General features: G+C 43.8%; 1 long non-coding RNA gene across 1 annotated transcript; it reads right to left on the bottom strand.

The window, feature by feature from the left end:
* Nucleotides 1-674: 674 nt before the first annotated feature.
* Nucleotides 675-6595, bottom strand: LOC144140952 (uncharacterized). The gene is made up of 3 exons (XR_013316399.1): nt 6372-6595; nt 4890-5159; nt 675-2012 (listed from the first exon to the last, which is right to left on the bottom strand). It is a non-coding gene; the product is annotated as an uncharacterized LOC144140952 (long non-coding RNA).
* Between the last annotated feature and the right edge of the window lie 2566 nt (nt 6596-9161).

The following is a 9161-nucleotide window of genomic DNA, read 5'->3' as shown; positions in this document are numbered from 1 at the left end:
ATTTAAGGTGCACTGAAATCTCTACACATGCGCTTTTTCACTTTCTGCATCCACCAGGAAAATGGCTGCCAATTTAGACAGCGATTCCAAATAGTAGTTGACGTGCATTTTAAAATATTCTCAAACATTATAGCCACAAAATTAATTTTTACAAGTTGTAGACATTGCCCGTTACACCAGACATTGGACTACACTGTCAAGAGCTTTGACATCTACAATGACGTCTACAAAGCAAGCTTATACTGGCAGAATGTTTCATACCATAATTACTGTGTGTTCAGAGCTCACGTGTGAAGTATGGATACTGCTGCTTCAGCAAGAACCGAGGATGAGCACCCTTCCTGGTTCTGAAAAAAATAACAGAGGAATTGCCTTAAGCAGGATTCTGAAACAGGGTTGAAAGAAACACGAATGAACAAGAAATTCTTTCAAAACATGTAAAGCAATGGAAACAAATATTTATTTCAACTTCATTTCTACAAAAGACCACCTTATGAAGACTGGTGATGGGGTATTGGCTCAAAAAAAGAGCAGTGAGCACTTATACAAATGCTACAGGGAGCCTTCGCAACCAAAAATTGTTTGAGCACCTAAACTAATCACTGTTCAACAAACTCATAAAAAATGTTTTAATGCATAAAAAACGGGTGGTAAACACAGGAAACAGTTAAAACAGAATGACGGCACAAGTTTGTCCCGTCGTTCTCTTCTGTGTCCTGGGTTTTCCTGTGGTTTTTCATCCATTCAAACATGTACCAGCTAGCCCAGTCCAACGCCTTGGTATCATAAAAATATGGATAGTCAATCCTTACAGAAAGTAGAAAAAAAAGTATAAAGTAGGTGACAAATTTAAAACGACAGCAAATTGGTTGGCTTTTAATTTTAAATGATAATATAAAAAATAATGGCATGAATGAAAGTGAGCAGCACGCGAAGTACCTTGTTGCTAGCCCGACATTCCATTTGAAGCAAAATGTCCGCTTTCAACACTACATCGGCTAAACATGCAATGAGGCATTCCTTTAAGAACACAAAATATATCATAATTGTTAAAAAAGCTACGAATTAGTTGAAAAAACCTGACCACAACAAATTGGAATTAGTGACTAGGTACAGTTTCAGAAATACACAGCGACATCATATAAAAACATATGGTTCCCATACAAAGATTGATCATAACAAAAATTCAGGACTATATTTATCAGACTGGCATCAATGTGCAAAGCAGCTTAATGAAGGAAGACGGTCTTCACTAAAAACATGTTAATATTGAGAGCTCATGTGCTTCCCTGCAAGTTGGGTGTGCAAACCCACTGATAACTTAACTAACCTGCCTGCATCATCACTTTATAGACATTGAGGAATTTTACGAATTGGTTTATTGTAGTGAGCTGTCTAGTTTATTTCCCTATTTTTCTTGGCATTTCGTGTCTAATACTAAATTTGGTGACTAGATAGCTTTTACTATGGTCATGCACTGGTGACAACGAATATTTGATTTTACTTTAAAAAAAATTCAGTTTTGTTTTATTGCTCACCGGCCAACGATCTGAAATATCAGAGGCGCTTAAAACGTATGTTGGCATTTCCTTCCTGCACTGTAGTACAACTAATCATGACTTTTACCATAATTTTTTCACAAATCGTAATATTTGGAAAGTATTCAGCCGAATGAAAATGTCATTTCAGAAGCATGCACAATTAACAAGGCCTCAATGACTCTCACGACGTGGTCCACTTGTTTCTGTCACAAATAACCTGAGTGCTGACACATTCCACCGAAGACGAAGGTAACATGCCCTCTTGGGTGATGAATATTTAAAAAGCCTTACGAGTAAATTTGCTGCTTAGCACGTGAAATTGTGGCATTAAAACAAAAGATCCCTCTGCGGCATCTTTCACTTGGAGGAGCGCTTGACCACAAACTTCGAGAAGCTGGAAAATGCTCCATGAGCCACTCCAGCCAGCAGAAACGATGCAGGACACAAGTTGGTAGGCGGACCGTTGGCATCCTGCGATTGTGAAGATATTTCTGTTTAGTAGATGCTCTTCTTTTTGTACCACTGTTTATTTCACCTTTAACAAGCAGCTGAACTCCGTAACGTTCGTATAATAAAATGCTGCAATGCGGAACAGTTAGCAGGGTTACCTCAATTTTGCTTTTCTACGAATTAACACAATGTAGGTAATCTGCACACAACTACAATCAAACTGCAATTTTCACCTACTTCACTGCTAACATCAGCGTTTGACTGCTCAAGCACAAATACAGGTTAGACATGTGAGCAATCTGCTAAACTTATCCCCACAAACTGAACAATCAGGCATCAGAAATCGGCAAGGAAGGAGGTGTCACCTTTAAATGGCACTTTTTTCGTTCAAAACATAAACAACACCTGGAAGCTTGAAGCGGGAAAGGGGGTCTTTCATGCTGACAATGTCAGAACATAGCTTGCTAGTGGGCACGTGCACGATGTGCACAATGTGTTTCTTGAAAATGCGTGCAAAAGCTTGATTGATGTGTAGGACGAGAATTGCAGCACGTTTTGACACAGGCCTTGTGGACGCTGCTGCCTGCTAATGTCAATGCGGATTCCTGCTAGTCGCCCTCTTCGCTTCTTGCTGAATATAATGCTTTAGGCAGCCACAAGGACTGCATCAAAACGTGCAGCAATTACCTATGTCCCACACATCAGTGAAACTCTCGCACACATTTTCAAGAAACGCAGTGCATGCATCGTGCATTTGCCCACTAGCAAGCTGCGTTCTGACATTGTCAGCGTGAAAGACCCCCTCTCACGCTCCAAGCTTCCGGGTATTGTTTATTAGATTCCATGCGCTGAATGCAAATCAGTGTACATTGGTGAAACGGGCAATCTGCACAGAAGATTAACGCAGCACTGGAACGAAGTGAACAAGGGCCATGCAAAAACAAATCCACTGGCAGAGCACCGTGAGAGGACGGGACACGTGGTCGACTGGAACAAGACAAAATTACTGACAACTGAGTGCAATCTATCTCTTCTCGATTACTGCTCGAGTCCCTCATCGTTCAGACGACGCCCAACATTATCAACATAATGGATGGCAATCTGCACCATATCTATGCAAACTCATTGCGCCGCGTAATGCTTAATATATAGCTTCGTTTCCCACGACACATGCTCACCGTGAACAAGCACCAAACCGTTAAATGGCTTTCTTGACTTGGTCAGTCACCTACGTTTCATCATTGAAATAATGCTTTTACCTGCCTACACGGCAGTCCGTCAAACACTGGACTACACTACATGAGCCATTGCCGTTCTTAACCTGCACCAGAGTATATAACCTTTCACTACTGCTATGAGATAGACCCATAAACGCATTTCAATATGACCTTTATATTTAGCTCTTAGAAACATCTATAATTTCACTTTTTTGTTGCACCTGCTACAGCAGCTGGTAATATACCAAAAGAATGAAAAAAAACTGTGGTTTAACACGCCAAAGCTACAGTTGGTATATGGGGAGCACTGTAGGAAAAGGCTTCGCATTAATTTTGACCACCGGGGTATTTTTGTGCGCACAGAAATCTCAAAACACGGCGTCTTTACGTGTTGCCTCCATCTGAAAAGCGGCCACACCAAGCGGTACCTAACCGACATTCGCCTCCACAGCGCACCACCCTAGATACTGCAGTGGGTTAAACATATGAAATAAAGCGAGTTTTGGAGTGCAAATGAAAATATTAATCACACATCTTATTTTCCAAATCGATCTACCTTTTGAAATCCACCGTGCAATCCCCCCTCCCCTACCGGCCTACCAAAACACCTTTGTCTCAAGAGGTAATCAGGCTGTTGCTAATGAGGTAAGTATTTACAATTCGAGACTTGCCACCGTTAAAGTCATGCACTTTGTTTTTGAGATAAGCGACATTAGCCATTTGCAGCACGAGGAGTTAATTGTGTTAAGATCAGATTGAAAGCATTGACGGTAGTAGTTGAAAGAAATTGTGTGATAAATTACAACATCATCTGCAAATAGACCTACATGGGAGGATATGCAACATGGAAGATAGACAGGACCAAGCAAGCTGCCTGGGGAGACAACAAAGTGGCACGAGCAAAAGAAGTATATAGTTATTAGAAGTAAACTGCATTTGAGAAGAATGAAAATCTTTCACTCAAGTGAGGACATTAGGGTGAAGTTTGAGAAGTAGTCTGTGGTGTGCAATGCGATTGAATGCTTTAGAAAAATCGAGAAAAACTACCGCAGTTTGTAAGCCTGCGTCTATGGATAAATGTAGATCGTGAACAAAACCTGAAAGTTGTGTTTCTCAAGTAACCCTTGTGAAAACCGTGGTGATATTCGAATGTAATATTGTGATTTTATAAATAATTAGCGACCTGGGAGTGGATGAAATGTTTCCCGACCTTGCATATGGTGCTTGTTAGGGAAATTTAATGGTGAAGTACCGTCTCCTGATTTAAAGATTGGTGCTACCTCGACTATCTTCCAATCATTGAGAATAGTGCCTTTCATGAGAGACTGCGAAAAAAGCGCTGCCGGAATTCTACAGACTGCGGGATGTACTTTTCGGTATAGGATGAGTAATACCAGTATGATCTGAAGTAGACCAGTTTGTATTGCAAGTTCAAAACCATATCGAAAGATCCTAAATGTTTGCTTGGCTTGATTACATACGAATACTTGCTTCAAAGTCAGCTCAATTTCTCTTCTTGCCCTTTAGTCGTCGGCCCCAGATTCTCTTCAATATCTCTGCTAAGCAATGACACGCTCCAAACGCACAGCACTGCTTCATGAAAATGTTTCAAATAATCAGAGGCCACAGCACTGCTAACAGGTATACATCATGGCAGGTTCCACAACATGCAATAACTAACCTGAAAGTACATAATCGGTGGGTGCACCGATATGGCAGCAGTGCCTGGACCGATGTGTCGAGCAAATGCGCTGACTTCTGAACGGGTGGTCCAAGCGGCCAGATGATGGATGAATGACCATTCCTGGCGGCAAAGCGTACGGAGCACCAACGAAAGGCCAGGCAGTACTTGGGTACAGCAGGTGCAGTGTCGGTTGGCCAAGGGAGGCCCTGGCAAAGCCTTTGAAACTGGACTGGAAGACAGCTGACCCAGGACAGCCAGCAGCAGCACCTGCAGGTGCATAATCTGTGAGTGTGCTGACACTTGTTGAAATACAAGAAGAGCACACACAAAGCACGAATGCTTACATCCAGTAAATTTTTAATCGTTTAAAGACTGTAACCTCCAAGGCACTAATAAGAACATTCCCAGAACACCCCAAGTGAAATTTAGGTCACAGTAAGAATGTATTTATTAGACCCGCAGGTACTGTGAGTGGGGAATGCATGATATATGCAAAGCTCACTGCTGAGCTAATTTGCATGGAACGCATGCTAGCAGCTCATCTGTAATCCCTTGCTTTCAATCGGAACTGGTGTGTGATAGTTGAGGCTCCTCCATTTCAATGTCTGACTTGTATCTGCACGTTCAATTCTCCAATATAAATCGAGTTGAGTGAGTGCCTACAGCTTTCTTGTTAGTCTCTGTATGGCCTGCGGTTTTGCGAAAATGAGAACTTGCGAATTCGCTCAATTTTCTGCACTAATTTAAACAATACATATGCCTCTGATATCATGCCCCAGACTTCCCGAGAGCCACTCTGGCGGAATTGGCAGGCGCCTTGTAGGCGTTGTGAAATCTCCCCCACTACCCCTAGACTATGCCAATTCCCTGCGAGGCCACATGCGCGCATTTCACCTTCAATTTGCACGTATGTGAATTCTTCGCGGCCCGAAGACCGCGAGGTTTACGGTCGCCGGTCTCGCGAGCGCAATAGCTGCGAAGCGCACTGCACGGAATTCGTGTAGGGGGGGGGGGGGATTTCAAAACACCTACGAGACGCCAGCCAAGGAATCAAGTGTACGCTTTTTCACATGCACTTCCAGGGAACCTCCTGTTCATTTTATTTCTTGGTATACCGCGGGTATTCACGAGGGAGGACTAATCACAGCGTTGTGCCACTCACGCGAAATTGCGACTGCGATCTGCAACCGCAAAGGCACTGTTTGAGAGACACATAAACAAACGCCCCGGTGTTAAAGAGCCTTGCGTGATGTGAAATTATTAGCAGCCGTGTACCAATGCGCGAGCATCGTCGCCAAGGTCTAGCTTCAGCGTAAATTGATGCTGACTTCTGCGGAAACGGTGGACTGGGCGCCACTCAAGTATACTAACCCACGTAGGCTCTCAGAGCAAACGAGATGGGGTTCTAGCGAATTACTGAGCCATAAACACCAGAACTCGTTCCAACCAAATACAGAATAATAAAAAATGTGTACTTACCCGAGCAAAAACGATGTTTCCAACGTACAATTCTCCTTCACTGTCGTCTTCATCTCGCGGACACACGAACACGCTTTATTCTGATGCAATGTCATCCACTTTTGACGCGCAGTATTTTGTCCGGCGATGATCGTTCTTCCGGGATCCCCATGTTCAACACACGCGTAGGTTGGAAGGGTAGACATCACCCATAAAGCTTTTATAACTATGATTTAAGCTTGAAATAGATAAAACTAATCAAATGACGCCAGCAACCACTCGGAACAAAACGCCATGAAAAAACACACAAAAAGTGAGAGATAGTTGACAGACTTCAAATGCAGCACCTCTATGTTTGACGAAAATTGTGTTAGTACTGTAATGTTGGTAATTATCCTTCTGATTTCAAAGTCTGAAATGTGTTTATAACCTACATTTAAGGTTTTTAAACACAAAAATTGAATACACATAAAGTAATTGACATATATACTGATATTTAAAAGAGGTTTTGACGTTTGTTTTGGTTTTGTTTTAACGGCGGGCTTCTCAAGAGAGAAGGTGCGAGAAAACGAGCTACTTTGGGTTTAGTAAGAGGGCGGTAAATGTTGACGTGATAGAAAGCAAGGAACAGGCGCTCACCCTGGTCGTAAAAGAAAGAGCTAATAAAACCCTCACCTAAAAAAAAAACAGGTTCGACGAGGAATCGAACCATTGACCTACAAAACAGTAAACGGACGCGTTAACACTCAGCTATGTCGGCGGGCGGTTTTTTTTTTATAAAAAAAAAACTTTATTTACAGAGATATATACAGGATCACATCACATGATTGCAGAGTATTCGTCGTCCACAATAGCAGCTCTACGCATGCAGAAAAATAGGCGCTTACTGCCTTTACGCTAGCATGGCGTACGTAAGTTGTCAACAAATATTGTCGCTTGTGTTTAGTTTATGCTGCATTTTTGAAATTCTGGCTGTCCTAACGCTTGTTTCTCACGCACCGGTCTTGCAGAAGAGGCCGCATTGCTAGCGCTGCAAGCGATTGAGCCAAAGCTCCCTTATTTGACTCAAGAAAAACTATCGCAGTCAACCAGACCTTTTCTGCGCAAGCCACGGTAGCCACGAAAGAAATGGAATGTGCCGTTAGAAATATGGCGATGATAACACTTGTTTGACCGGCACCGTCTTGCAGACAAGCAACGTCGCGCTAATACTACAAGCGATGTCACTCCTGGCATGTCAGGCGCATCAAACCCGTCGTGTAAAACGACTGCTAACAGTGCGAAAACCTCTGAGTTTGTAACAAGTGGGGATTATTAGAGGGCGACCGAAGCATGCGGTGACGGCGACGTAATAGGTACCGCAAACAGGTAGGCAGAACGGCAGCGACGAGCGAAAATGATTTTACACGACCGCCTCCGTCGCCCTGCGCAAAAAAGGAAGATAGAACCCCTGCATACACGCCCTCGAAGAAAGCTGTACAGCCGATTCAGTTTGTTGTGGACGAAGAGCAACCGAGGCTGTAGCCACAAACGATTGTGCTTGCCGTGGTATGAGCCAAAGCATATCTTCACATCGTTATGTTATCCTCCGTCTGACTGTTACTTATTGAAGGGAAAATTCAGAACATAAATGTTGACGTCTATCTTCTATGCCAGACATAGACGCTGCTGTTTAGGCCCTAAAAATTAGAAATTGTACACAAATTTAGCCAGTTTTGCGTGAAGTATGTGTATAGAAGGTACCATTCTGTTGTAAAGAGCGGCGTGCGGCACCACCGCTCACCACCCGTTTCAATCTGGCGCCGCGGCGTCCTGGAAGCAGACGACGCGCCTCTGTTGCTATAGCGACGGGGCGCATGCGCAGAGAGCAGTGGAAGTGCGATCAAGTGCGAAACATCCCCCTCGCGAGGGGCACGATCAAATGCAGAGCATTTCCGGGGGCGCTGGACGTTAAGTATTTTGCGTTACGTTAATGTTGTTGCACTTGTGGCAACTGCTGACGAGAGAGCGCTCGTCAGCAGTAATTTGAATGAGTCAACGATATAAGGCGCGTTCGTAGCGTCCCATTCTGTGTCGGCTTTGTGGCGCAGTGGGTAGAGCACCATGTACATTACGTTCCGCCCGCAGGGTCGAGGGATCGAAACCTGGCGCCGGATAGTATTTTCTTTTATATAGTGTAGGGGGAGGGGTGCGGACTACGACTACGGACGTCAACGCGGGTGACATCGTGAGTTACTGAAATGTTCTGCATTTAAAACCACCTTCAGGGCGTCTGTCGGTTCTGTCTGATGGCGCGCTCGCGCCGCTGATTACGAACAAGGCGTCTGTTGGCGTTCACTGATGGTGTTGGCGAGCCGGTAAACGCCATCACGGTTAAACTCCCTGTTGGAAGATTACGCTGTTGGGACGATAGCGTGCCGACAGAGCTTCTTATTGGCCCCACAAACGCCATCAAGGTTAAACTCCCTGTTGGAAGACTAGGCTATTGGAACGATAGAGTGCCGACAGTACTTCGTATTGGCCCCACAGGCGTGCTGTGAGCCCAACAAGAAAGTCTTGTTGGACTTTTTGCTCGGGGCATAACAATACGGGAACAAATTCTTAGGCAAATTCGATTTCGTTGAGGACACCGATGCCTCGCGTGAAAGTTTTATTTATAGGACTACAAGAGGCATTTTGTAGCCTTCCCTTCCCGTGCACCCAGACATCGAAACGAACCTTGTGATACACTCGAAGAAGTAGATTAGTTCAGAGTGGAATTTAAACATTCAGCACGTTTTGTTCAAATTACGAACAGCAATTTTAGAGCAT

The sequence above is a fragment of the Haemaphysalis longicornis genome, unplaced genomic scaffold (genome assembly GCF_048455015.1).
Source record: "Haemaphysalis longicornis isolate Haplotype H1 unplaced genomic scaffold, Haemaphysalis longicornis Haplotype H1 scaffold_57, whole genome shotgun sequence".
NCBI lineage: Eukaryota > Metazoa > Arthropoda > Arachnida > Ixodida > Ixodidae > Haemaphysalis > Haemaphysalis longicornis.
Note: the sequence above shows the minus strand (reverse complement) of the source record. Positions and strands in the feature narration are given on the sequence as shown.